The sequence below is a fragment of the Peromyscus leucopus genome, chromosome 15, assembly GCF_004664715.2.
Source record: "Peromyscus leucopus breed LL Stock chromosome 15, UCI_PerLeu_2.1, whole genome shotgun sequence".
NCBI classification, from domain to species: domain Eukaryota; kingdom Metazoa; phylum Chordata; class Mammalia; order Rodentia; family Cricetidae; genus Peromyscus; species Peromyscus leucopus.
The window spans coordinates 6,498,720-6,525,277 of record NC_051076.1 but is presented as its reverse complement, the minus strand read 5'-3'; the positions used below and the strand labels follow the sequence as shown (position 1 = coordinate 6,525,277).

At 49.2% G+C, this 26,558-nt stretch overlaps 1 long non-coding RNA gene across 3 annotated transcripts; it reads left to right on the top strand.

The window, feature by feature from the left end:
- Window positions 1–5,942: 5,942 nt before the first annotated feature.
- Window positions 5,943–25,898, top strand: LOC119089134. Of its 3 annotated transcripts, none has more exons than XR_005092968.1 (5): window positions 5,943–6,229; window positions 15,329–15,417; window positions 22,154–22,295; window positions 24,630–24,890; window positions 25,857–25,898. It is a non-coding gene; the product is annotated as an uncharacterized LOC119089134 (long non-coding RNA). The 3 variants fall into 3 exon arrangements; XR_005092969.1 differs by having other exon boundaries at window positions 5,949–6,229; window positions 22,151–22,295; window positions 24,798–24,890; XR_005092967.1 differs by having other exon boundaries at window positions 5,977–6,229; window positions 24,798–24,890.
- Window positions 25,899–26,558: the final 660 nt, after the last annotated feature.

Here is a 26,558-nt window from a genome sequence, read left to right as displayed (position 1 = left end):
AGGACCACTGGGAATGCAATGGACTGATGTTGCTAATGATCTCACTTCCACGTGTATCTGCCTGTAATTAAACATGTGCCCGCGGTGTGGGCTCCTGCTGCACCCATTTCATCATCTGTAGTATCTGGTGTGCCCTTTAAAACTGGAAAACTTGTCTTTCTTTTCTATTTAGGGAGGGTCTTACTCTACCGTCCTGCTGGCCTGGAACTATGTAGACCAGGCTGGCCTCGAACTCACAAAGATCTGCTTGCCTCTGCCTCCTGAGTGCCAGGATTAAAGGCATGCGCCACTGCACTCGGCCCTTTGTTATTTCTTAGTGACTTTTCTGCCTTTATTTTCTCAGTTGGGTATTGGACTTTTTGGATTCATTCAGTCTCCACTTCTGCCCTTCTCAGTGGCTTCTGTTCTGGAAATGGACTGTGCTACATGCTATGTTCATAGCGGTAGCTTTGGATTCCAAGAGCCTTCCTCAACTTCTCCTTTCCCCACTCATGCTGGTTCAGGCCACCAGGTACAGTCACCCACCCTGGAGTCCCAGGTTAAAGTGATCCTATAGGCCCCGAATTGCTCCATTTCCCTTGACCAGGTGTTCTGGTTTCTTATCTGATTTGTCTCCTTGGTTGGTTCTTGGAAGGCAGTTCGGTCTGCCCTCACTTGTCAGGGGTAACCCCTGGTCACTCAAGAGCAGAAAGGAAGAAGAGCACACATCGCATTCAGCTGGCTCTCTCACTCTTCCCCAGCCCAGGACCCCAGGCCAGGGAATGGTGCTACCCACTTTTGGGCAGGGTCTTCCCACTTCAGTTAAAGCAATCAAGACCGCTCCCCAGCGGCATGCCCTTGGGGAACCTGGTATACAGCCCCTCCTTCGGGTTCTCTTTGACAATCAAAGCCTTCTCTCTGTCCAATAGCCACAACTGTCACCTTTTTTATTCTTTAAATCATGTTTATTTATTGTGTATGTATGTGCTTGTACACACACATGCTCCCATCTGTGGGGGTCAAGAACAAATCCCTAGAGTTGGTTCTTTTCTCCCATGTGGGCACTGGGGTTTGAACAGACCACCGGGCTTGGTGGCCAGCACCATTAGCCACGGAGCCATTTTGCCAGCCACTGTCACCGTCCCCTGTACTCCTGGAGCGTCAGACTTTCTGCTTCACACAGCCTGCCAGCCCACAGTTCTGTACCACCACGCCTTTTCACAGAGGGAGCAGAGTGCTTTCCAGCTACCCTCTGATGCCTCCATTTTTGTCTCTCTTTCCAGGGTTGGGCTCCTCCGCCCCGGAGAACAAAAGCCAAGGGTCCAGAACCTGATTCACCAGCTCACGCAGTCCTTCCTTCAGCCAGCATTTCCTTCACTGTGGAAGCCTCATCCACCAGACGTGAGCTGGACTCTGGAAACTGAAGAGAAACTCAGAGGTGGTGCTCACCCTCTGTGAGCATGGGGACTGGAAAGAAATACCCGATATTTTTCCAGGAGTAAGCAGAATAATCACACTCTTCCTGCCCCAACCCGACTGCCCATTGAGTTTCACCTCCATGGTCCAGGGCTGGTCTTGGTTAGAGTACTGCCTGCTTAGGGCAGGACTCAGTGGCAACATGCTGGGTTGGTGGGAGAGCAGCGCCGCTCAGCACGGTAGAGCTATGCCCAGCTTCAGCACCCATAGGGGTCAGTTGCCTGCACCTCCCTGAGTACGGGTCTTCTCTATCCACATTTTCATTTTCTTGTTTCTCGATGGGCAACTAAAGTCCAAAAATATTAGTTGGAATATTCTACAAGTAACTCCAAAGTTGTAAGCAACTTTTATTTTGTTATAATTGTTCTATTTTTATGTTATTGTTAACGTTTTGCCACTCCTAATTTAAAACTTCAGCATAGGTATGTGTGTCTAGGAAAGGGCCTGTTGATAGGGCTCATGCTCTGGAGGGCGTTCGGACACATCTCTGTAGATTGGAGGGCTACCGTGCAGCAGAATCGCAGAGAGCTTGAGATCCGGGAGAAGCAGAAGCCACAGTGTTGTGGAATTTTAGTTTAATTATGTAAAGATGTGTTGCATTTGTTTATGCTGTAGAATATTAGTTTAATTATGTAAAGATGTGTTGCATTTGTTTATGTTGCATTTGTTTAATTATGAAAAGCTGTTTTACCTTGCCTGCCTAAAGCACCCAATTGGTCTAATAAAGAGCTGAATGGTTAATAGCAGGGAAAGGTAGGCGGGGCTGGCAGACAGAGAGAACAAATAGGAAAAGGAATCTAGGCTCGAGAAGAGGAGAAAAGAAGAAGGAGAGAGAGGGAGACACCAGGGCCAGCCACCCAGCCGGCCATAGAGTAAGAAGAAAGACATATAGAATAAAGAAAAGTAAGTTCAGAGGCAAACATAGAAGAAGAGAAACAGAAAAATTTAAGTTAGAGAAGCTGGCTAGAAATAAGCTAAACTAAGGCTGGGCATTTGTAGCTAAGTATAAGTCTCTGTGCCTTTACCTGGAAGCTGGGTGGAGGCTCCCCTCCCCCACAAAAAGAGAAAGCCAACTATACCATAGTCCTATGCAGCTTTTTCTGCTTCCTCAGCAGCCCCACCCTGGGGGCGGGGACTCCGAGCCAGGAGACCTTGCTGGGAGGGCTGGGTTCAGTGACTTCTAGCTCAAAGAGAGCCAGTCCGAGAAATGTCGTCTCATTAATGGTCAGGTGGAATGGGGAAAGGCTCTGGGATGCTAGGCATTGTTGCTAATTCATTTCAGGACCAAAGAACAGAAATATTTCTTAACTCTGGGGCCTGGGCCTGGGCTCTGAAACCAGTTCTAAAGCTGGGGGTGGTAAGCACAGAGCTGTGAGTACAGTAAAGTTAAAATGACCTGCGAAGCCATTGGCCCATGATGGCTGGTGTTGGAGAGCCCAGTTTTTCCTGGACTGGGAAGTCAGGTCCTGGTGTGGGTTACTTGGGCAGAGGAAAGAGGGCCTGGTTGGAGGCGTTATTCGCCCTCCCCCATGCTTGGTCTTGTGCAGTGGGATCTGGCTGCTGGGATGGACTTGGGATTCAGTCAAGCGTTCATAACAGGAGCCAGGGCTGGCACCTTCCTCAAGTGGGATTTATGAAGCCGCTGTAGGAAGCTGCAGGGGCTCCAGGTGCACAGGCAGAACCTGAGAGCCAGGGAGCCCTGCTGGGAGGAGCCCCCTCCTCCTCGGTCCTGCTGGTGGCTCTTGGCAAGAACTGTTAGCTGGAGCAATGGAAGGGTGAGAGAATGTCAGAGCCCAGATGGCAGGGTGTCCAAGGCTAGAACTCGGGGCTTGCAGCATCCAGGAGAAGCTTAAGATGTTGGTCCCATTTGTAGAGCTACTGCTGCTGGGCCCGAGTGCATTGTGGCCTGGATTGTGGGAGCAGGTGAGTCCTGGGGAAGTGGTTTGGGGAGGAGAATCTGCAGAGGCCTTGCTGCCTTAGAGAGGGCCTGGGGGATTCAAGACTCCCTCTTTAGGATGAGCTCCTAGTATCATCTAAGCTCTCAGAGCTGTGTGCACAGAAGGTCCATGGAGGCCACAATAGTGTGGGTGGTTAGGCAGGCAGCAGGGGAGGCTGAGGCAGCTCCTGAGATCTTTCTGGGTTGAGGCAGGTCAGCATGCTGAGGCCGATGCCTCCTTGTCCCTGTGGGGAACTCTGGTGTAGCCTACTTCTCCCACACTCGTGGAAAGAACCAAGGACACAAAGGCAGAACAAAGTCCTGCCTGCACTCTGGCCATGACTCAGCCCCCACGCTGACTGTGTGACACTGTGGGTGAATGAATGCCCAGATATTTGAGAGAGGGGGCTGTGTGAGTATAAAGTGTGCATGGGTACATTCATGTGTGAGTGTATGAAGTACAAAAGAGCACATACAAGCATGGTATGTGAATATGTGCCAGTGTGGGACGTGCGCACGGCTATGTGAATGAGTGTGTGGGGCGTGGGTGTGTAAAGGGTTTATGGTGGTGTGTAAGTATAAGATCCACATGACTCCTACAGTGAGTCCTGATGCTGTCCCCTGGGTGACGGTTGGTGGGATGTAGAGATGACGTTTTCACAAGGTCCAGCCTTGAGGTTCGAGAGCACAGCCCCCAGGTCTTTACAGAGCGAGTCTTCCTGTCTAAAGGGACTGATGGCATCCAGGCTGCCTTTCCTGCTGAGCCATCCATCACTCAGACATGCACGGACCTCACGGACCTGTGGGTCTCTGTGGTACCCCACGGAGCTGACCCAGTCTCTAGCCTTCAGTCTGGACAGTGCACACACCTCCTTTTTAAAAATACATAACTAGGAGGTGTACTCATGGTAGTGATTATCACATTTGCTTAACACATACACTTTAATTCATTTTAATTAAAGAAATTGTAATTAACCAAAATTGTGTAGGGAGTGGAGGAAACCCTGAGTGGGTGAAGTCCTGAGCGAATGTGTGTTACGGACATGGGCATGGCCGTGTAAAGACCCGAGAGCCTCAGACCCAAGGGGGAAATGGCAAAGCCCCCCACTGGCCAACAGGATGAGGCTCAGGGGGTGGCAAAGCCTTCCTTGGGAGACAAAATATGGATGCTGACAGTGTGTAAAAGATGTCCACCATGGCTTTCACTCAGATTTGCAGCCTGAAGGCTGCTCCCCTACAGATGCTTTGCCTGTTGAGATCACCTAGGCCCCTCTGTTTCCAGCTGTGTGTGAGAGCCCCATCCCCTAGTCTGTCTGTAATAACCTCACCTCTTTGCTCATCTGTGTGCAATAACCCCGTGTCCTAAGTTACTGTTCTGTTGCTGTGATATGACCGAGGAAACTTATAAAAGAAAGCATTTAATGTGGGGTATGGCTGAGCACAGGACAGTGCATACTTCTTCATCTCCAGCCATGAGGCAGAGACAGAGGGCCTACCCTCAATAACACACCTCTTCCAACAAGGTCACACCTCGCCCACTGACGGAGGACCAAGTGTTCAAACATATGAGCCTCTGGCGACCATTCTCATTCAGACCCCACCCCCACCCCCGCTCAATCCTGTATAATAAACAGCCTGAGCTTCTGGGGTGTTGTCTCCATCAGAAGTCCCCTGAACCCAGCTTTTCTGTGTGTCCAAGTCCCTTGAGGCTGCACAAAAATAAGGCATATTATGTGTTTCATGATGTTTGATGCATACATAAATTGTGGGATGAGGAAATAAAGTTAATTAGCATGTCCATCATTTTATATATTTTTATTTTAATTTAGAGAATTTGTATTTTTTGAATAAAATTTAGAATGTATTCAGGATTTTTTTGTTGTTGTTGTTGTTTGTTTTTTCGAGACAGGGTTTCTCTGTGTAGCTTTGTGCCTTTCCTGGAACTCGCTTTGGAGACCAGGCTGGCCTCGAACTCACAGAGATCCGCCTGGCTCTGCCTCCCGAGTGCTGGGATTAAAGGCGTGCGCCACCACCACCCGGCTTTGTATTCAGGATTTTGAAACCAAGTATTATATCATTCCCATCTCTCCCCTAATCCCTCCGTGTCTTCCCCCAACTCCCTCTCCAACTCATGGCCTCTTCTTTGGTGTTTATTCTTTTAGGAGATCGTTTAAGATCACTCTTAGTATTTTTGTTTGTTGTTTTTCAAGACAAGGTTTCTCTGTGTAGCCCTGGCTGTCTTGAAACTCACTCTGTAGACCAGGCTGACTTTGCACTCTGAGATCCCCCTGCCTCTGCCTCCCGAGTGCTGGGATTACAGGTGTGCCCCCCACTTGGCTCACTTTTAGTATTTTCAAATATGTAATCCCTACTGTTTAACAGATCTCTGAGGCTTACTACGACTGCCTACTAAAGTTTATATCTTTCCAAAAAAACATCTCTCAATCCAGCCCTCAGGCCCTGGAACCACCTTTCCATTCAACTTTCTTAGATTCCTTGAGGACTGCATCACAGGGTGGTTGTCCTTCTGTACATACCTCACTGTGTGGGCAGCTCTGCCTCTGGGGATGAAGGACATTTCTATCCACCAGGAAGATGCTGGGACAGCCTTTGAGCCTGTCTGAACTTGAACAGCCCATCAGGACACCCGCATGCCGATGGGCTTGCATGAAGCAGAGGGCAGAGTCACAGCCCCCTCGGGAACCACACCTACTTCCTGACTGACTGATCTGCTGTACCTCTCAGCTTTGTGTGGGGCACTTGAAGGACCAGAGATGAGGAAGGCCATTCACAGCACACCACTGCTCTCATCCTTTGCTTTCCTGCTGCGATTCCTAAGTACCACATTCTTTTACATTATTATTATTACACTTAAAAATGATATTTTGGTTTTGTGTGATTGATAAACCCAGTGACACTCCACTGGAGAAAACCTACTTTCCGTCTCCTAGCAATTATCAACTACAAATAGCTTCTGGATTGGGGAGGGATTTTGCGCTCACTTCCCCTCCCCTGTGCCTGGATTTCATCTGGTTTGAACCTGCAGGTCTTGTGCAGACTGTCACAGTCTCTGTGAGTTCACATGTGTATCAGCCCTGCTATGTCTGGAAGACAGTTTCTAGGAGTCCTCCACCACCTCTGGCTCTTACAGTCGTTCACCTCCTCTTCTACACAGATCCCTGAGCCCTGCGGAGAGAGGTTTGATAAAGACATTTCATTCAGGGCTGAGTGCTCCAAAGTCACTCTCTGCACACTGTCCAGTTGTGGGTCTCTGTATTCATTTCCATCGACAGCCAGAAACAACCTTTCTGGTGAAGGCTGAGCAATGCAGTGGGGTCTGGATGCAGTGGGGTCTTGATGCAGTGGGGTCTGGGTGCAGTGGGGTCTGGGTGCAGTGGGGTCTGGGTGCAGTGGGGTCTGGGTGTAGTGGGGTCTTGATGCAGTGGGGTCTGGGTGCAGTGGGGTCTGGGTGCAGTGGGGTCTTGATGCAGTGGGGTCTGGGTGCAGTGGGGTCTGGGTGCAGTGGGGTCTGGGTGCAGTGGGGTCTGGGTGCAGTGGGGTCTGGGTGCAGTGGGGTCTGGGTGCAGTGGGGTCTGGGTGTAGTGGGGTCTTGGTGCAGTGGGGTCTGGGTGCAGTGGGGTCTGGGTGCAGTGGGGTCTTGATGCAGTGGGGTCTGGGTGCAGTGGGGTCTGGGTGCAGTGGGGTCTGGGTGCAGTGGGGTCTGGGTGCAGTGGGGTCTGGGTGCAGTGGGGTCTGGGTGCAGTGGGGTCTGGGTGTAGTGGGGTCTTGATGCAGTGGGGTCTGGATGCAATGGGGTCTGGGTCCCTGCCAAGCTCTTAATGGGCCTGGATGGGTGGCGCTGGGCCTCGGCAGGAGCACCAAACCCCTGTGGGCTTCAGGCAGGTGGGAGGATCTGCAGTGAGGGGACCTGTGTCTTGTTCCAAAAGAGACTTTGAACTAGAAGGGTCCCTGGGGACTCAGCCTGACACCCCTCCATCCCTTCTATACCACATACAGCAGAGGTGACAGGATCAGTCCTTGGAGCCACACACATCTGGATTTAGTTGCTGGCTCCTCCACTAACTAGGCAGTGGGACCTTGGCAAGTTACATCATCACTTGGAACCTCAGTTTCTGCTTCTGCACTACTGGTGCCGTACTGGCTCCCTCATGGAAGTGTTGGGAGAGGCAGTGCCCCTTCAGGAGAATCCCAGTCAGGGCTTGGAGGAGACTAGAGACAGAACGGAGAACCAGGAGCACTCAGTGCTCAGTCCTGGGAGGGGTCTGGGGGGCACACACTAATGCTTCTTCCTAGCTAGGCATCTGCCACTGCATCAGATGATACAGACCTAGAATATTTTTATCATTCTAGAAAGTTCTATGGGTGAGCACTGCCTTGGAAGGTTGTCATGAAGACAGAATGGGACGGTGCCAATCAAGAGTTTAGCTCTGTCTGGTTCTGAGCAAACGCCACCCATGCTTCCTTGGGCATCTTTTCCCAGCCAAGGCCGGTTAGGGACCAGGACATTCCTTGGGACTGAGGTATGGCTGCTTCATGACAGCCCTGTAGCAACACATCCCCTGAGTCACTTGAGGGCAGGGACAAATCGTCCCAGCTCTATACTTTATCAACAAGGAAACTGGCCAGAAGTAGAGTGAGTCTCCAAAGTCACCTAGCAGAGAGGAGGCCAGTGTCCTGCTCACTTACTCCTTCAGAGTTCCAGCTCGCCTCCCCCAGTCACAGCACCCAGAGAGGCCATGTCAGGACTCACAGGACTGGGGGCTTTGGGGAAACTCAGACCCTGGGCAGCTCACAACCGTGTAATTCCATGCTTGCTGACTTGTGGTGGTACTGTGTTCCCCAAAATATTGTGTACCTTAATAAACTTATCTGGGGCCAGAGAATGGAAAAGCCACTAGATACTTAAGATAGGCAGTGATAGCACACACCTTTAATCCTAGGATTTCAGAGGCAGAAATCCCTCTGTATCTCTGTGAGTTCAAGGCCACATTGGAAACAGCCAGGCATGGAGACACACGCCTTTAATCCCAGAAAGTGAGCCTTTAATCCCAGAGAGTGGTGGTAGAAGGCAGAAAGATATGTAAGGCGTGAGGACCAGGAACTAGAAGTGTTTGGCTGGTTAAGCGTTTGGCTGGTTAAGCTTCAGGCTTTGGAGCAGCAGTTCAGCTGAGAGCCGTTCGGATATGAGAACACAGAGGCTTCCAGTCTGAGGAAACAAGACCAGCCGAGAAGTTGGCCAGGTGAGGTTAGCTGTGGCTTGTTCTGTCTCTCTGATCTTCCAGCATGGACCCCAATAACGAGCTTCAGGGTTGATTTTATTAATAAGAACTTTTAAGATTCATGCTACACTGACTTCTTCAGGCACCCACACAAATGTGGTACACACACACACACACACACACACACACACACACACACACACACTGGCTGCTCTCCCAGAGGACCTAGGTTTGGTTCCTAGCATGTACATGAAGGCTCACAACCCTCTGTAACTCTAGTTCTAAGAGATCCAATGTCCTCTTCTGGCCTCTGTGGGCACCAGGAACATACATGGTGCACAGACACACACACAGGAAAAAACCATATACACATAGAGAAATCTTCAAAAACAAACAAAAGAAAAGGAAAAGAGACACCCAGACCTCTAGAACATCACCTCAGATTTATACAGCCAGAAAGCCCAGCGTGGCTCCTGAGTTCTGCTTTCCTATCAAGAACTTTAAATGGCTTTAACCTTTAGTCAGTTTGGGGCCACCAGACCAGGAGCCCAAGATCCAGCTGGCTCAGGCTCCTGGTGGGCAAATGTGGCCAATTCAGGGAGCAGGGACCTTGTTCCACCTTTTGGATTCTCCTGGTCTGGGTCCCTAGTGTATCCTTCCACTTCGTTGACACACAGCAGACATTCTCTGGGTGCCTTGGCAAAATCAAGCATGCAAGGGCCTCAGTCCATTCCGCTGGCTGTGCCAAGGAGCTGTTCTCAAAAAAGTGGGCCCTGCTGAGGAGGCCAAGAAAGCACTTATGCTCAAGCATTGTGCTCCCCACGGGGCTGTTTTTGGCCTGGACTTTGCCTCATGTGGGTTCGCTGAAGGGGGAGCCAGTTACTCCAGCCTTGGCAGAAAGCTGGCTTGACATGATGGCGGCCAGCCAGCCATCACCACTGTTTGGCTCAGGAGAGCTGCCCTCTCTGACAGGAAGTTTTTCATCTGTGCAATGGCGGGGATCATGAGTTGAGAGGCCAGCTTCCTATTCCAGGCAACACAACCCTCTGCAAAGAGAGCTCCCTTCTACCTGACCATGCTCAGGGGCTCATTATCAATGGAGAAGAAAACTTGTCACAGCTGCCCACTGCCCACGCTCAACTCAGCTATTCCGGGGGGAACGGTGGACCCAGTGGGGCTGGGAGGCTTAGGTGGGATGGTCCATAATTTCCAGAAAGTGCCCCTCATCTCTAAATCTAGTAGTAGACCTACCCCAATCCTATCAGGAAACTCTCAAGCATGAAGGTTCTCTTGAGGTGGAGACTGTGTCTCTTCTGTTCTGTAATCGGTCTCAACAAAGGCTCCCATGTGCTCCAGTCCCTCCCTTTTCTGGAAGAAGCAGGGACAATGCTGAGTGGAGAACTGTATCTTCAGAGAACTCTGGATTCTTACACTGGGGGGACCACCACATGTCAACAACCTCTCAGGAGAGTTCCTCAGTGACTCACTCAACCGGTGTGTGTGTGTGTGTGTGTGTGTGTGTGTGTGTGTGTGTGTGTGTGTGTACCTCTATATATGTGCATGTGGTTGCCAGAAGACCACCTCAGGTGCTTTTCTTCAGGAATCATCCACCTTGGGTTTTTGGTTTCTTGGGTTTTCAATTTTTTATTTATTTTGTGTGCATGTGTGTATATGTGTGTGGGCACATGCTTTCCATGGCACTCATGTGGAGGTCAGAGGACAAGTTGTAGGAAGGAGTCAGTTCTCTCCACATGGGTCATGGGGGTTGAACTCAGGTTATCAGGCTTGGCGGCAGGGGCCTTTACCTGCTGGGCCATCTCATCGGCCCCACCTTGGTTTTTGAGACAAGGTTTCTCATTGGTCTGAAGCCCACACAATAGTACCAGCCCCCGGGATCTGCCTCTCTCCATCCCCCAGCCGTGGCGTTGCAAGGGATGCTTTGTGCAGGTGCTAGAGACTGCCACAGCCTTCTCCCCAGCCCTAGGAGCAGCTTGTGGTTCTAGCCTCAGGAAAAGAGGGCAAGGACTGTGTTCTTTGTTTTATTTTTATTTATTTATTTATTTATTTATTTATTTATTTATTTATTTATTTATTTATTCATTTATTTTTTTGAGACAAGGTTTCCCTGTGTAGTTCTGACTGTCCTGGATCTTACCCTGTAGACCAGGCTGGCCTCGAATTTACAGAAATCTGCCTGCCTCTGCCTCCCAAGTGTTGGGATTAAAGGCGTGCACCACCACCACCACCACCACCACCACCACCACCACCACCCAGTTAGGACTATGTTCTTTTGCTTTTTTTTTCTCACAGGAAGGAGAGAGGAAAGAAATGGGTTAGTATTTACAATTTGGTGGAGTTAGATGGCAGAGCAATGGGAAAATAAAGCACAGCAGAGCTGGGCAGGGCTGTTGTGTGACAGTTGGATCGCATTCTGACAATAAAGCTTGCTTTGAGTCAGAGGGCAGAGCTAGCCACTAGTTGACCAAAATTAACCATACAGGTCTTGGAGAACTGAGGACAGACAGGAGACAGGACGTGGTAAGGTAGGGCTGAGAGAGTATCTCCACCCTTTTAGATGGAGAAACAGAAGAAATAGGTCACTGATGGCTTCTCTAATCATTCAGGTTCTATTTATTTATTTATTTATTTATTTATTTATTTATTTATTTATTTATTTATTATGTATACAGTGTTCTGTCTGCATATATCTCTGCAGGCCAGAAGAGAGCACCAGATTTCATTACAGATGGTTATGAGCCACCATGTGGTTGCTGGGAATTGAACTCAGGACCCTTGGAAGAACAAGCAGCGCTCTTAACCTCTGAGCCATCTCTCCAGCCCTCATTCAGGTTCTTACCCTGATATCTGACTCCTGATTTTTTATTGATAAAGAATAATTAGAATGCTTCATAGGACCATTTTTGATAAGGTGACTGGGGAAACAGGCTTGAGAAAGTTTATCTGGTAATAAAACATCCTTGCTTCTCAGAGATCCCACAATTCACAGCATCTCAGGGTGTTCAAATGCTTGCTGGGGCGTCCTGTGTGTGAGTCACGCCCACTCCAGCAGTTTAAACGCTCCCAGTTTCTGGCAGTGAGCTACAGAATGTTTGTGGCAAAGATGGGCAGGTTGTGGTCACCTCTGAAGTCTCTCTGGCCAAACCTGTGGCTAACAATAAGCTTTGCTCATGTGGCCACAGGATTGGCCACAGCAATGTCCCCTCAGCCGCTCTTCAATTCTTGCTTTCTGACTTGTCCCCTCCTAGGAGGATGAAGGTGCAGGGTCCTTCTTGACACTGGCCACCCTGACTTCCAGACCCTAATCAGGGTCCACAAATGAGGTCCAGTCCCAGGAAGGCAGAAGTCAGGGCAGATTTAGGCAGCGATGTGGCTACTTTGGTCCTTCTGAGCCCCAGTTTCCTCATTGGTAAAATGAACATCTTTAGCTATGTTAAAGAAACTGCAGAAGCCCCCGACACAGTTGACACTGGACAAGTGACAGTGGCTAGGTCCCCTTGAGCAGAGAGCTCAATCTAGTCCCGCTCTGCTTTGATTCTTCATCCGTAAAGTATCAGAGTCTTGGCCTCTTGGAGTTGCTGTGAGGATGAAATAATATGTCAACTGCCTGGCACAGGGCCTGTGCTTGATAATGTGTGCCCAACATACACTGGGAGGGCATCTGTCTGTGCTGCTTAGGTGGTTGGTTTTTAACTTGACAGTAGCTAGAGTTATCTGGCAAGAGAGAATGCCTCCATCAGATTGGCCCGTGGGCTATTGTGGGGCATTTTCTTGATTAATGGTCGATGTGGGAGGGCCCAGTCCATCATGGGTCAGTGCCACTCCTGGGCACGTGGTCCTGGGTTGCTGAGGAAAGAAGGCTCAGTAAGCAAGCAGCTCCCTCTATGGTCTTTGCTTCAGTTCTTGCCTGGGCTTCTCTCAGCGATGAACTATAATATAAGCTGTAAGCTGAGACGAACGCTCCTCCCTGAGTCGCTTTTGGTATCCCCATGTAAACCAAACAGAACAGCATCCCAGGAGTCAGCAGGCAAAGGTGTCTATGTGCCTTACTGGCAAAGCAGCCCTCAGGCTTCGTCAGGGAAGAGGATGAGGACAAAGGACGTGGGGCGGGTTTTCTAGATGTCTTTGCAGCTTTAAGTTCTGGTTTCAGAACTGGAGTTTCCAACCCCAGGATGCCTCTGCTGGGAGATCACGTGCTCAGAGGAGAGTGGTGCCACCAACTAGGGGTCACTCGTCAGTGTGGCCTCGCCGCCCTTACTTCCTGTGTGAGCCTTTCCAACTGCTGACTCATCCTCCCATAGCTCGGCTCAGGAAGCAAGGGCTCATGGGGCCTATCAACAGCCTTGTCTTGGGGTATGCAACTCACTCTTCCTTGGATAGTCTGAATGTGAGCCCAACACCTCGCCTCTCATCCTTCTTGACCCCTTACACCAGCCAGCTCCTCTCAGAGATGGCAAAGCTGCACTTCTGGGTATTGACTAGATCAGTGGTTCTCAACCTTCCTAATGCCGTGACCCTTTAATACAGTTCCTCATGTCATGGTGACCCCAACCATGAAATTATTTTTGTTGCTACTTCATAGCTGTAATTTTACTACTGTTATGAATCATAATGTAAATATTTGATATGTAACCACTGTAAAAGGGTCATTCAACCCCCAAAGGGGTCACAACCCACAGGGTGGGAACCGTTGGACTAGAGCTTAAAAGGTTCTGGACTTTTATTTGTAGAGATTTCAAAATGGCAGCCTGTCAGCTTTGGGTAGAGGGCAAAGGGTCTTTCCGTGGTGTTCCCAGAGGGAAGACATAAGATCCCCATCCAGCAGCTTCTAGGAGGGTGACCCCTCCTCCCCAATGTCCTGAGGCCCAGAGGGAACAAAGGCATGCAGCCTGGGGGATAGAGAGCATGTGTAGTTATGGAGGTTGTTTGCTCCTGAAGTGTCTCTATGAGCCCAAGGCTCTGCATACGGCAGAATGTGAGTGGGGCCCAGGGGGCAGACGGTGCAGAAGGCAGGAGATGCTGGGTGTGACCAGGAACGCTGTGGCTGCTTCTCTGACCACAGAGCCACCTGAGCAGGCCTGAAGAGATGGGATCAAAGCTTCATCAGAGCTTTGGAGAAGAGCTCTGTTCTCCCTGTGGGTCTCTCTCTCCCTCTGTGTGTGTGTGTGTGTGTGTGTGTGTGTGTGTGTGTGTGTGCCTGAATGTGAAAACAAAATGTCAACCTTGGGTATCATTCCTCAGGTGTCATCCCCATCATGTTTTGAGATGGGTTCTCTCACAGGCCAGAACTGTCCAAGTAGGCTAACCTGGATGGCCACTGAGCCCCACGAATCCACCGGTCCCTGCTCCCTGGTGGATGTTCATGTGATCTATACTTTACAGGCTGGGCGTTCTTTTCAGCTCTGTGGAGGCCTCTGTTGTGGGAACTCTATATAAAAACACCAAGACACAAATCTCAGTTTCCTCCACCATAAAAAGACGTTAGACAAGGTGAGTTCCAGGTCCTTGTGTGCCTGCTTAGCAAACGTTGACCTGATGGAGGAGGAGGCTTAGCTGGCTCTTGGGGTGTTGCTGTTGACCTGCGAGGCAGGCAGAAGTTAATAGCTTAGCTGTTCCATGGGAACAGCCTGGTACCCAGCTCCAGGATGCAGCATTCGGGGTGGCAGGCTTGGCTGCCACAGGGTTCAATAGGCAGATTGGTAGGCAGAAAAGGGGGATAATGAGAGCTGGGGTCTTTCTCCCTCAGAAGCCCTTCCCCTTTTTCTAGATAGACTTTGCTTGCACCTTCAGCCTCCCCACTGTCTCCCTGGGGGGGGAGGTGGGGGGCTCCCTGGCTGATTTTTCCAGCCTGAGACATGCCTTCCACTATTAGGCACCATCAGCTGAACTCTGCTTCCTCTTCTAGTGCCGGCCGGTTCTTTCCATTTCCCCAGCAACTCCCAGGCAGGGGCAGAGGCTCTGAGGGGAGAGGAAGGCTTTGTGTAGAGGGTGAGGGGAAGGAGGTCTGGGCCATCCACAGACCTTGGCCGGTAGGGATGGGGGTGAGGAGAGAGACGGACAAACTAAGGGCTGGCTGGCTTCCTTCAGTCATCCAGGCCTGTGTGGCCCTCAGCCCTCCACTTCAGGATGGCCTCCTGCCTCAGGAGAAGATGGGCAGGAGCACTCACAGCCTAGGACGCCCCAGGGAGTAGAGGGACAGGGAAGCGCCGTTGGCTCTGGCCGGTGTCACTGGGGACCGGGGGTAGGGGTTAATGGCTCAATGGCTGTTCCCTGAGACTAGGCCAGGAGCGGCAACCATGGCACCATTCTGGGGGATCCAGGCTTGGATGCCCTTCCTGGCCCTTGAACTTGGAGGGTAGGGGAGAAGGAAGCAGCTGAAGTGAGTTTCTGGCCGGCACTGCAGCCCGCACACTGTCTGGCAATTGCTTACGCTTACAAGAGCTATCTTGCGAATGGACGTTTAGGCAAAGGCGTGCCAGAGAAATACGAGTCAGGGTGGGTGCTGGTCCATGGTCAGGCTTCAGCCGGGAGCGAAGCGTGGGTTTGAAAAGGGCTCCTTTGGTGTTTGTCTGGCCTTCACTTGCTAACTGAAAAAGTGGCTTTGGGCCAGAAAGCATTCATAGAATGAACTAGACAGAAGCATTCAACACAAGGACGGTGTTGTGGTTTTCCTTTTCAGAGTGACGTCCGCAACAAGGGACAGATGCTGGAGTCAAGCTGAGTCACCACCCTGGGACCAGCCGTGTGAAATGGCTTCAGCTTCCTCATGTAAGGCATGCTGGTGTGAGGGGAGACGGTGAGGGGAGACGGTGAAGCGTGAAGAACCTTGTGGAGAACCTGATGAATGTCCAGGGGCACCGTCATTTTATTAGACACTCAAGGCCATCTCTTAACTGTTGGGGACATTTATAGTCTAGATGAAGAGATAAGAAACAAATATCTGAGGACTTAGACAATCCCCAAGATCTCAAATAGGTTAGCATGGGAGTGTGCGAGTGGGACCCGGGCTAGCTGCAGGGGGCTGGGACGGTGCCTGGAAAGTCAGCTTTCTTGCTATGGCCCAGTACTAGTCTTCCAGCACCCCTGCCCTGAACCTGGGAAACCTGGAGGACCAGCCTGCAGGGACTCCACACTCCACCTCTCCACAATGCACAGACCTGACTGAACATGTCTGACCCTAGCCTAGATCTAATAGAAAGAATATCAGCTCCTTCAGGCATGTCCCTGGGAAGTCTGCGCTGGACAGCCAGCCAGGCTGATGCTGTACAGATGTCCTAATGTAGAAGTGGGGTGCTCAGGGGCTACAGATTACACGCACAGCTCTGCAGAGGTGAGACCAGAGTAGACGCAGACAGCAGAAACCGCATAGTGGGGTGTGCTAGTTTCCTCTTATCGCTGTAACCACCTCCGACAATGAACTTAAGGGAGGAAGGGCTTATTTTGACTCACAGTTTCAGAGAGTTCAGTCCAAAGGCGCCTGATCTCAGGCATGTAGTTAGAACACTAGAGGTGGGAGTTGTGGTACCGTTCTTCACTTTTGACCAGGAAGCAGAGAGAAAGGGGCATACAGGAAGGCACCGGGGACCTGTTCCTTTAATAGGGCTCTGCCTCCTACCTTTCACCACCTCCCTATGATGCCACCATCTGATGAATCCATCAAGGGACTGGATTCTCTAGGTCAGAGCCCTCGAAATGCAACTGTCTACAGAAATCCCCCTTGCCCGCCCCCCAGGTGTGGTTCTCAATCTGAAGAAGGTGAAAAGATTAAATCAAAGGGAGTAACTGGAGGTTTCTGAGGAGAGTCAGGAAAGAGGCACGGTAGACTTACTCCCCTTCCTGATGGCCTTCTGTAGGGACTTCAGTGTCCAGGATGACAAAGGAGAACAAAACTGTGGAGGCTTGGCCAGGAAAGAACAGCGCCTGCCTAGAACACCAGGGGTGCACAGGCCCTGCCGTCAGGGAGAACCACTACATCATTGTAAAGCACAGCAAGTGTCTGGGCAAACACCAGGACCCCGGCTGGAAACCAAGGATTAGATGGATAAAGTGTGGACGTCTTCAGAGAAAAAACAGACTGTGTGAGTCAGGCCGCTCTCAGCTGCAAGTGACAGAAATCCCAACCCAACACGGGTCACGCCGATGGGAACCAACCGACTCACGTTTGGGAGATGTCAGTAGGTGTGGCAGGCTTCAGTCAAAGGCAGTCTGGACTTCAGAGCCACACCAAGGACCTTATTTCCTTCCAGTCTCCTCCCACAGGAGGCGTCCTCCGATTTCATCCACCTTCCTAACTCTCAGCCCCTAACTCAGATGATCAATATGCCAAAAAAATGTTGTCTAAGAAACATCCTTCTTCAAGACAATCAAAGGGCTGGCTTATAATTTATATTTGATTCAGAAATTGGCTTTGAGAAATTGGGAAATTACTTTGAGAACCATAATGGTTGGCAGTGGCCCTTGGACTCTCAGCCTCTTGGTTCATGTCCAGGAAGAGAATGGCCTCTGTGCCCCAGCCTGATTGGCAGGAGGTCCACAGTTCACACCAGTGTTTCAGCTCTTGAGAAGGTGCTGGCTGTCAGGGGCTGCTGTTGGGGACCTGGCTCAGGGGATCTTCCTAAGCCTGCTCTCAAGTGTCAGAGGCACAGAGCTGCACTGGAGAGCAGACGCCATCGCAGCCTCACTCCTGAGAAACGGTTGGCAGGCTAATTACTGTCAGAGACAGCGTTGTGTAGCCAGCCACGGGGCTGGACTTGATGCTGCCAGTCTGGTGATGCTGGAGGTTTTGGTCTGCAAGTGAGCTCTTCAGACTGTGTTTCAGGAAGATTAGTCTAACCACACAGAGGCTGCTGGCAAGCCAGCGGGGTTATTAGGAGCCCCAGGAGGGGGGTGGTGAGGATCGCATTCAGGAACTAGAGCAAGGAGGAAAGGGACGGAACAGGACTCAGTGTACTGTCAGACATGACATGGAGGGAGAGTGAGGGGAGCATTCAGAAGTGGTGCCGAGGTTCCTGACCTGAGAGAACATTTGAGGTTTCTTCCCATACTCCAGACTCCTTCCTGAGAGCAGACGGCTCTCAGGGGCCACTGGGAGATAAGGAGTTACCACCGATGGCACAACACTATATCCAAACAGCGTGGTGGGGCACAGCCCTTAGCCTAGCGCTTGGGAAGCTAAGACAGGAGGATCCAGAGTCCAAGCCTGACTGGGCTGAGTGACGGGCACCCCCACTATTGGTGAAATTATTAAGGCCACTCCACATCGTTAAAAGGGAGGTTTATGGTGGAGCAGTTTAAACAATGTAAGCATCTGTATGTTTATTTTATAAGTGGGCTAGGGGACTGCCGGGGCTTGGCGGGAAACTCTAGCTATACCTCACCCCCACCAAGGTGGGGGGAGGGAAGGAGAAAGAGATAGACACAGACAGACAGACAGACAGACAGACAGACACACACACACACACACACACACACTGAGGAGAGAGGGGAGAGAGGGGGAGTGGGAGAGATTGAGATCACTTTAGAGTCTCCATCACCAGTGAGTTGGAAGTGTAGTCAGCTGGGCAGACCTTAGGTAAGAAGGCATCGATGGGAGCCCTCCCTTAGCGGCGTCCCACCTGGCTGGCATTTTCAAGTTGTAGTTGTGTTTTAGTCTCACTCATTTGTAGCAGCCATGTTTGTTTTGTTCACTGAGGACTCTGCAGAGCTGGGTGAGCAGCACAGGCTGTGGAGTGTCTGTTGGGGGTAGCTCAGTGGGAGAGCATGAGCCTACAGGTCCTGGACTCTGCCGGGAGGGGCGGACTTGATGAATGAGTTTTCACTGGCTCTTCAATTTAATGTGTCTTTTTTTAAAGCACTTATGACATCTTTGAAGATTGCTTGATTATAAGGATTTCTCAAGCATAATGACTTTAGATGAATTTAAATATGCAATGCTTGGAAACCTCAGTCTCTGCAATGGATTCAGCACATTCAAGCAGCCAAGGCTGTATGCCAGCTCCCCTTACGCAGATAAAGATGAGGACAATTAGGTGGACTGGTTCCACTCAGTCTTGGCTCCATCCCTTACCTCATTAATTACGTTAGTTAGTGGACATGGAGGGAATGCTTCCTCAGAGCCCAGCCGTTGTGCTGGGCTCTGAAGACTTGCCGGGATTCCAGCACCTTCTTGTCCTTCATGGCTTTTCTCACCTCAACTTGACAGATATTTCTTGAGCTCACGGGAGTGTGGGAGGAATGGTAAGGAATGAATCCACAGTCCCACTTTTAGCTCACAATGGTGGCACAAGAGGCTACTGGATTCGTGAACATACACACAGGACCATGTGCACAGGGCCGTGTTATCTACTAGGCAAGATTTTAACTAAAACATCTTAAGAACGGAAGACTGAAGTTTTTCTGATTAATCCTCAGAGAATTCAATTAACCTTGGCTATTGCTGAACATTCCATTCTGCTTCTCTAGTCCCCGCTGCATGGGAGGGGCTGGAGGGCCAGCAGTCGGCTGGAGTTTGCTCTTGGAGTCCCGTTCACATAGCAAACGCACAGTCTCTGCTCACAGTGTGGCTGTTCAGACTGGCCAGAGGTGGCTGCTGGAAGATTAAATCTCTGCCTTCTTCCAGCCTCCCCTTGGGCCACCACTGACTCTTGCTCCCTGAAGCCCAGTGGTATTTTGGTTTTTGTTTTGTTTTGCTGGTTTTTCGAGGCAGGGTTTCTCTGTGTAGACCACTCTGGCTTGAACTCACAAGATCCGCCTGCCTCTGCCTCCTGAGTGCTAGGGTTAAAGGTGTGTGCCACCACTGCCCGGCCCAATTGCATTTTGTTTATCAGACTTTCAGATATCCCAGGGGGTGGTTTGAAAGAACATGGCCCCCACAGGCCCACAGGGAACAGCACTGTTAGGAGTGGCCTTGTTGGAGTAGGTGTGGCTTTGTTGGAAGAGGTACATCACGTTTGGGGTCTCAGAAGCTCAAGCCAGTTCACTTCCTGCTGCCTGCAGATCCAGATGTAGAACTCTCAGCTACCTCTCCAGCACCACATCTGCTTGCATGCCGCCATGCTTCCCACCATGATGACAATGGACTAAACCTGTGAACCATATGGCAGCCCCTATTAAAGGTTCTCCCTTACAAGAGTTGCCATGGCCATGGTGTCTCTTCACAGCAACAGAAGCCCTAACAAAGACAGAAGTTGGTACCGGGGATGGGGTATTGCTGTGATAGGCCTGACCATGCTTCTGTTTGGAGGAATGTGGATTCTTGGACTAGAAAAGAGTGGAATGCTTTAAATGGGACTTAATGGGCCATCTTAGTAGGGACATGGAAGACGGTGCTGAGGGTGATTTGAACCTTGGGGGCCTGGCTCCAGAGGTTTAAGAGAGGAATTTTAGTATGTGGTCTAGAGACTGTTATTGTGGTAGTCTGGCTAAGAACATGCTGCTTTTGGCCCTTGTTCAAAAAGTCTGCCTGAGGCTAAATTGAAGAGTTTTGGATTAATGTCATTGGCAGAGGAAATTTCAAAACACCCTAGTCACGTGGTCATTAGTGGTCACTCTTATGAAGATCTATAATGAAAAGGAGCAAGCTGAGAAAGGAAAATACAAAAGGTACAATTTGAGGAGAAAAGGGGCACCAGGAAGTGAAATGGAGCTAAGTTCTGTGTTCAAGGAAATAAACAGATTAAATAAAAGCCTATGCGAAATGGAATAAAGGGGGTGGTGACCTCAGAGCAAGACCCTACCAGCTTAGCTTCCAACTTGTGAAAAGGAATTAAAGAAAAGTTTAGGACCAGGTGTGGTGGTGCACACCTTTATTCCCAGCACTCTGGAGGCAGAGGCAGGCAGAGCTCTAAGTTAGAGGCCAGCCAGGTCTACAGATTGAGTTCCAGGACAGTCAAACTTAGACAGCAAAGGAAACCATCAAAAACAGAAAGCTGGTGAAGTTATAATTGAACAAGTGGGCCATGTTCCAGCCCTAGAAAGCAGCAGAACTTGGCAGCTTTGGCCACATGGTTCTGGCTTTATAGAGTCAAGGCTATAGGAAAGGGGTTATAGAATCTCCCTCCTAGACTGAGGAAAGTTGCTGAAGCCAGACATGTGTCAGGGGTGTCCCTACATGGAGGCCTAGAGAAACCATTGCATGAAGCTGTGAAGGTGAAGCCTGGATTGTCTTGGAGACCCCAAGATGTTGGGGATGCCAGAGCCATAGGACACCTGCTGAGGAGAGCTGCTAACAGGGAGTGGAAACAGCCCAAGAGAAAGAAGTGTGTTGAAGTCATTAAAGGGAGCGATGGGGAAAAGGAGAGAAGAGGAAGGCAGGGGAGGGAGTGAGGAAGAGGGGGAAGGAAAGACAATTGTTCTTAGAATACCAAGTTAAGGGCTGGAGAGATGGCTCAGAGGTTAAGAGCATTAGCTGCTCTTCCAGAGGTCCTGAGTTCAATTCCCAGCAACCACATGGTAGCTCACAACCATCTACAGTGAGATCATATACCTTTGTCTATCAAAAGGCATAAATGCAGATGGATACTCATATACATTAAATAAATAATAAATATTTAAAAAAAGGAATAACAAGTTAAAATGTTGTAAACTGAGGGCCAGAGGTGTATTTCAGTTGACTGAGTGCTTGCCTAGCTTTCAAGGGACACTTGCCTAGCTTACCACATAAAATGTGTACCGTGGAGGCAGACACAAGAGAAGTTGAAGCCACAATGGCCTATATGAGCCCCTGTATTAAAAAAAAATGTGAAAACTAGCAACATGAAAGTTACCTCCTTCACAAGGACACTGTGGTATCTCAGTCAGCAATGTTCTGTATGAGCACACAGGGTGGAATTTAATGGTTTCCAAATGGCCGTCTTTGTTTTATTGGCACTGATCCAATCCCTGCACATTGGAAGAAGTGTAATTGTATTCACTGTCCTCACAGAAGCCAGATAAACATGGTTCACTCAAGGAAGGCTGAACTGGACAGGCCTGCCATAATGGACTGTAATCGCACATTAAGACAGTTTTTAAGGCAACCACTTTATGACCTCAGAATGAGTCAACTCTTGGGAGACATTCGGTTTGGCAAAGATGCATTCGATGTCCTCTTAGGTGACAGAGTTCCACAGTCACACACAATACCACACAGGCGCACGTGTGGGACTTGGACCTCATTCTTTGTAAGGAGCCGCTTGGAGAGCGGAGTTTGTGACTGGACTTTTCTACCTTCTGAGTGGCCCTCGTAGTGACGGCCACTCTCCTGATGATAGGGACCTTCTTGGGCACCTCAGGCTGGCTCTGCACTGAACACTTCACCTTTGGAGCCTCACTCACCATGTAGAGTGTATTTATCCCCTTGTTTTTCCTCATCAGACGAGAACACCACAGACAACAGCTGGGTGACCTATCTGAAATCACACAGCTGGGATTTAAAATTTGAAAAATGAAAAATTTGGCAGTGGTAAGGGCTTCTGAATGCACAGCAACCGATTTTTAATTTTTTAATTCACATGTGTTTCAGCAGCATGCACCAGTGACAGCTTCATGCATGACCTGTCCCTGCAGCCTCAGCTCTGAGAACACAGCATTTGTGACACACAGGACACCGAACCATACGGTGCCAAGCAGCACCTCCCGAAGCACCTGGACTCCGACTCACTACTATGGTACATTATAAATCACAGCGTGTTCACTGTAAATCTAAAGCTTTCTGCTCAGATTGGAAGGGTGTTTTTCTTTTTTTGAGACAAGGTATGTAGTCTGGCTGTCTAGGAACTGGCTATGTACACCAGGATAGTCTTGAGTTTATAGAAATCTGCCTGCCAGGCTGGGCGGTGGTGGCGCACGCCTTTAATCCCAGCACTCGGGAGGCAGAGGCAGGCGGATCTTTGTGAGTTCCAGGCCAGCCTGGGCTACCAAGTGAGTTCCAGGAAAGGCACAAAGCTACACAGAGAAACCCTGTCTCGAAAAACCAAAAAAAAAAAAAAAAAAAAAAAAAAAAAAAAAAAAAAAAGAAAGAAATCTGCCTGCCTCTTCCTCTCCTGCTGAGATTAAAGCATACACCATAATGCCCAGCTAAAAAGATGGAATGTTTTCCTACTGTAATTCTTTAACATGTAAATATCAAATTAGTCTTTCTTTGGATTGGATTGTGTTGGAATGTTTGCTTTAGTTGACTTGAATTTTATTAAAAAAAAAAAAAAAAAAAAAAAAAAAAGCCAAATGAATTTTGGTTTGAGATTGGGGCAGAATTTCCAACTATTTCTGAAATGGCCTGAGCACACATCTACCTTTTTTTTTTTTTACTACATATTTACATGAAACAGTGTTCTCAGGGTTGGTGATTAGTAACAGCAACATACTAATTAATTCTGAAAAATATCAAACATGGTCTCCACCCTGTTCTAGCAAATACTAAGGTAAGACTTAATTCATTACATGAACAATCCAGCTCCTCTGTCTCAGTACACAGATTTAATAAATGATGAACTTACATGTACAGCTAAAAACTGTTTTAAGATAAATTTCCTTATGATTATTGGCAAATGTCTGATTTGTGTACCTATTTTATATACCTATCTACTCAGTCTTATGCAAATTTCTTGTGGTATAAAGGGGTTGTGAGTGGAAACAGTTTGGAAAGCCCTGCCTTAGGGTGTCTAGTATTGAAGAGAATCTTTCTTTCTTTCTTTTTCTTTTCTTTTTTCTTTTCTTTTTTTTTTTTTTTTTGGTTTTTCGAGACAGGGTTTCTCTGTGTAGCTTTGCGCCTTTCCTGGGACTCACTTGGTAGCCCAGGCTGGCCTCGAACTCACAGAGATCCGCCTGGCTCTGCCTCCCGAGTGCTGGGATTAAAGGCTTGCGCCACCACCGCCCGGCTTCTTTTTTTTTTTTTTTTTTTTTTTTTTTGAGATGAGGTTTTCTGTACCCTGGGTTGGCCTTCTCCTTTTTTTTTTTCTTCTGAGATGAGGTTTGGGCACCCTACGGTGGGCTGGCCTTCAACTTGCAGTACAGCTGGAGATAAGTTTTTTTTTCTAAGAAAAAGTAATCTGAGGTTTCAAGCTCCCTCCTTGACCACAGCCAATGGTGACCAGTTTCACATTTATAACCTTTACTTTCTGCCTCCTTTAAAAAAAAAATTATTTAGTGTGTGTGAATCTGTGCCCATGTGTCACACAGTGTATATGTGTGTGTGAGAGAGAGACAGAGACAGAGACAGAGAGGAAGACAGAGACACAAAGGGAGCGCCTGTGCCCGTGTGTGCCAGGGCCGTGTATGTGGTGGCCAGAGGACAACTTTCGGGAATTGGTTCTCTCCTTCCACCTGTGGGTCCTGGGAACTGAACCCAGGTCTTCAGGTTTTGTGGCAAGTGGCTTTACCCACTAAGTCAACTCCTTGGTTCCCCCACTCTTATTTTTGAGACAGGGTCTCTCTATGCAGTCCTGACTGTCCTGGAGCTCGCCTGTAGACCAGGCTGGCCTTGCACTTCTGGTGAGCCTCTTCCCTTGGCCTCAAAAGCGCTGGTGGCTTCTGCTGCTCTTAAAGAAGCTCCTACACCATGTAAGCCGTAGCCACGATGAACCCCAGCTCCATCCCTGGTTTGTCTTTAGGGCCTTTGTTCTTACGTGTGATGCCTACTTACCTCCACCACACCGGACACAACCTGGTCTTGGTTGGGATTGCATTAATCTTGAACACTAGTGTGCTGCTCAAAGGCCATGCCAGTCATACCTTAGTTGGAAAATGTGGGGTGGGCAGAACAGATAGGGAGCCAGAGACCTTAGGAGCCTTAAAAGTGGCTCTCTTCTGACACAGGCTTGGCACAGAACCATGTCTCTGTAGGGCAAAGGAGCGGATGGGCAGGGTAGATTTTCCTCTGTGTCCCTCTGCCTTTACTCAGTACTAGAGGAGGGCGCACTGACGAACCTGCGTGGCGACAGCGGTGCAGGCAGGCGCTGCTATAAGAACCACTTCACTCACTCAGAGTATTCAATTAACCAAAGGTGACAAATTAAAGGAAGTCCCTGCGGTGGCCCAGCCTCGGTGCTGAACGCCCAAGTGGATAAACAACATAATCACACTCCCAGGTGAAGTGGGGTGGAAGCGCCCAGTTCTGCAGGCTTTGGACAAGCAGCTCTCGTTTTTCAAGATACTTTCTGGTTTCACATCAGAGGAACGGCTGGAAGGAAGCATGCTGATAATGGAACACACGGGGTTTTGGTGAAGCTCCCGGATGTTAAGGATGGATACACAGACCCTCTGGGGTAAGTTGGTGATTGTACCCTTTCACTTATGGACCTGGAAACCTGAGTCCAAACAAGCCCCTCAGGAGTCTTCCAGATCTTTTCCAACCTGAAATGGGAGGCCCATTCCAGAACATACACTGACTGTCACATCTAAGGCTGCTCTGTCCTGCAGAACAGTCAATAATGCCCACTGTCCAGGACCAGGGACACTTTACTAGAGACCTCGTCCAGGGACTTCTGCCCCTGCTTCCATGAGGGTGTGTTTATCCAGGTAGAGGAAGTGGCCCTGCCTGGGTCTTCATCTTGAGTATAAGACAGATGACTTGGAATGCCTCAACCAAAGCTGAAGATACCTGCTCATACCTGTGCTGCAGGACAGCGAGCAAGGCCACAAACTGTTCATCAGCTGCTGGGGTGACTTGCGGTTCAGCTGTAAGAACTGACTGTCTTGTTGAGAGGCACCTCAACTTAGAAGCAGTGGCTTTCTAGAAGACATCCGTCAGCAAGTTTAATGCCACTGTGGTCCTAGTGGGACAAGGAGAAGCAGGAGAGCAGAGTGACGAGAGCCCTTTACCTGCCTAACCGTGGAGATGCACTGTCTAATGCATATACGCTAGTAACTTATTTTTCCATGCATTGGTGTTTTGCATGCATGTATGTCTGTGTACCACGTGCAGGCCTGCTATCAGGGGAGGCCAAAAGAGGAAGTCAGATCCTCGGGAACTAATCTTACAAATGGTTGTTTGCAACGTTTGGGTGCTGGGAATAGACATGCCTTCAGTTCTTGCTTCTATCCATCCTACTTACACACACACACACACACACACACACACACACACACACACACTTTAGTTTTTTTTCTCAACTTGACACAAGCTGAAGTTATCTAGGAAAATGCCTCCATCACATTGCCAGTCTTTATAAAGCACTGATTAAGGATTAGTGGGTGGGCTCAGACCACTGTGGATGATGTCATCCCTGTAGGTGATCCTGGGTTCTAGAAGAAAGAAAGCTGAACAAACCTTGGGAACAAGCCAGTAAGCAGCACTCCTTCATGGTCTCTGCTTCAGTTCCTGCCTTGAGTTCCTGCCTGATTCCTCCTGATGACAGACTGTAAGCCAAATAAAACCTTTCCTCCCCAAGTTGTTTTTGGTTGTGTTTTGTTTGTTTGTTTGTGTTTTTTTTTCAAGACATGGTCTCTGTGTTGCCTTGACTGACCTGGAACTCCCTCTGTAGATCAGGCTGGCCTTAAACTCACAGAGATCTGCCTGCCTCTGCCTCTGGGTGCTGAGACTAAAGGCGTGTGCCACCACTATCGCCTAGTTGGTTGTGGTGTTTTATCACGGCAATAGGAAGCAAGCTAATATATATACCCCCTTAGGTGTCGATACTAAATACTCCCCATAACACCTACATGGGAATCTGTTTGAGTCTGTTTCTTTGGAACTCAACCTAAGATAATATCCTTCATAATACAAATAACTTTTATAAACCAACAAGACAATGAACAAGTAGGCAAAAGAAAGCCAATTTTGATATACACCACTGTCAAGTGCATCTGTAGAACATCTCAGCAAGTGCATTCTAGTAATTTACTATAGAGAAATAATTCACAGGCAAAAAAGTAAATATCCAATGGCTGAGTGAAGTAATTCCAGCACCTGGGAGACAGCAGCAGGTGGATCT